The sequence below is a fragment of the Scylla paramamosain genome, chromosome 32 (genome assembly GCF_035594125.1).
Source record: "Scylla paramamosain isolate STU-SP2022 chromosome 32, ASM3559412v1, whole genome shotgun sequence".
In the NCBI taxonomy this organism is placed as follows: Eukaryota; Metazoa; Arthropoda; class Malacostraca; order Decapoda; family Portunidae; genus Scylla; species Scylla paramamosain.
The window spans coordinates 14,709,881-14,712,380 of NC_087182.1; the positions used below are offsets into that span (position 1 = coordinate 14,709,881).

General features: G+C 47.6%; 1 protein-coding gene across 14 annotated transcripts in view; it reads right to left on the reverse strand.

The window, feature by feature from the left end:
* LOC135089238 (adenylyl cyclase-associated protein 1-like) overlaps positions 1–2,500 on the reverse strand; it is a 98,854-nt gene that overhangs the window by 39,563 nt on the left and 56,791 nt on the right. For 2 of the 14 annotated variants that reach the window (XM_063984664.1, XM_063984652.1), the window contains exon 1: positions 330–374. The exons of the other annotated variants lie outside the window; for them this stretch is intronic. The gene's annotated coding sequence lies outside the window, so the exon portion shown is untranslated. Of the gene's footprint in view, positions 1–329; positions 375–2,500 lie in introns of those variants that run through there. 14 annotated transcript variants of the gene reach the window in all.

A 2,500-nucleotide genomic window follows, 5' to 3' on the forward strand; every position in this document is an offset into this window, starting at 1 on the left:
AGGCACACTTCAAATTACATCACACTATCACTGCCATCACATTTTCACCATCCTGTCAGTCACCACCATTGTCACCACACACTGCCACCACCGCTAACCACCACCACCAACACCACTACTATGCCCGGGCACCTATCACCACCTCACATTACCATCACTATCAACACACTGCCACCATGAACTAGACATTATCACCACCATTATCACACTATCATCACCACCATCCAATAACCAACACCACACACACACACACACACACACACACACACGCAGGTAGACAAACAGCACAGGTAACAAGGCCACAGGTAACTATAACAGGTAACACCAACAGGAGAGAAACAGAGAGACTGGGAAGCTGTCTCGAGCGCGGGAGTAAACTGAGACAGAGAAGAGAGAGGAGAGGGAGGAGTCAGGAAGGGAGAGGGAGAGAAAGAGGGTAAGGGGGCTTGAGTGGAAGGGGGGTGTTAAGGGGCGTGGAGGGACCGGGTGGTAAGCGGACAACCCCCTTAACTATTATGGGTGATGTATGTAATGATGGGGGGAAGGGAAGGGAAAGGGAGAGGTGAGGGAGAGGGAAAGAGGGAGAGGGAAAGAGGGAGAGGCAGATGAGGAAGAAAGGAAGAAAGAAAAGGTTATATTTTTGGTGATATGAGGTGATTAGACTTGTATTTCCTCCTCCTCCTCCTCCTCTTGCTTTTCCTCTTCTTCTCATTCTCCTCCTCCTCCTCCTCCTCCTCTTCTTTCTATTAATATATCTCCCTCCATTACCAATAATCTCATTTATCTCCTAACTTCCAATATCGCTAATCCTTTGCTCTCTCTCTCTCTCTCTCTCTCTCTCTCTCTCTCTCTCTCTCTCTCTCTCTCTCGATCAATTACTATGTTTCTTTGCTCTTTTTTTAATCTTTCCTTTTGTAAGCAGTCTCTCTCTCTCTCTCTCTCTCTCTCTCTCTCTCTCTCTCTCTCTCTCTCTCTCTCTCTCTCTCTCTCTCTCTCTCTCTCTCTCTCTCTCTTCCGGATCAATTCACATGTATCCTTTGCTGTTCTTTTTTTCGTTTCCCTTTGTATGCATCTCTCTCTCTCTCTCTCTCTCTCTCTCTCTCTCTCTCTCTCTCTCTCTCTCTCTCTCTCTCTCTCTCTCTCTCTCTCTCTCTCATAATTTTTCCCAGTCACTCATCCATCTCTTTCTATCCCACTTTACCTCTCTCCCTCCCTCTCCCCCTTCTCTCCCACGCTCCCTCCCTCCCTCCCTCCCTTCCCCTTCTCTCCCTCGCTCCCTCCCCCTCACTTTCCTCCCTCTCCCCCTTCTCTCCAATCAGACAAAATTCCCGTGACGACGGAGGAAAAGTGGAGGGAGGGAAGGAAAATTCTCTCTCTCTCTCTCTCTCTCTCTCTCTCTCTCTCTCTCTCTCTCTCTCTCTCTCTCTCTCTCTCTCTCTCTTCAAGGTGTATGTGGATAAGGTTGTGTGCGATATATAAAGGCAAGCAATCACACACACACACACACACACACACACACACACACACACACACACACACACACACACACACACACCCAATATACATTTTCAGTTTGTTGACTGCCTAAAGAATAAACCGTTTATTATTATTATTATTATTATTATTATTATTACACACACACACACACACACACACACACACACACGTAGAAGGGCATGGCATGAGGAATAAGTAAAGGGCATTTCTGTTAGCGACCTTTGACACACATACCTGCGACACACACACACACACACACACACACACACACACACACACACACTTAAGTAGGACGCTCCATTGGGCAGTTAAGGGAGTTAAGCGAGCGAGCGAGAGAGAGAGAGAGAGAGAGAGAGAGAGAGAGAGAGAGAGAGAGAGAGAGAGAGAGAGAGAGTTGGATAGCGATGCAACTCCTTTTGATTACGTCTTTCAGTCTCAGGGACAAAAGGGAGGAGGAGGAGGAGGAGGAGGAGGAGGAGGAGGAGGAGGAGGAGGAGGAGGAATAAAAGAAAGATGACATATATCAGAAAGGATAAAGAGAGAGAGAGAGAGAGAGAGAGAGAGAGAGAGAGAGAGAGAGAGAGAGAGAGAGAGAGAGAGAGAGAGAGAGAGAGAGAGAGAGAGAGCACAGTATTCAAAGAGAGTGAAGAGAAAAATAAAGATAGGGATGTATAATCACAGAGAGAGAGAGAGAGAGAGAGAGAGAGAGAGAGAGAGAGAGAGAGAGAGAGAGAGAGAGAGAGAGGACGATGACCGCTATCTCCCTGACATGACCCTTGGATCTGCCTCAGGTGAGTGAAAGTATGTAAGCGACGCCCTCTCTCTCTCTCTCTCTCTCTCTCTCTCTCTCTCTCTCTCTCTCTCTCTCTCTCTCTCTCTCTCTCTCATTAGCACTAACAGAAGGGCTCACGGGTGACAGGGCGTGGCGTTCAGCACACTTACAACGTGAATATTCAAGTGTGTGTGTGTGTGTGTGTGTGTGTGTGTGTGTGTGTGTGTGTGT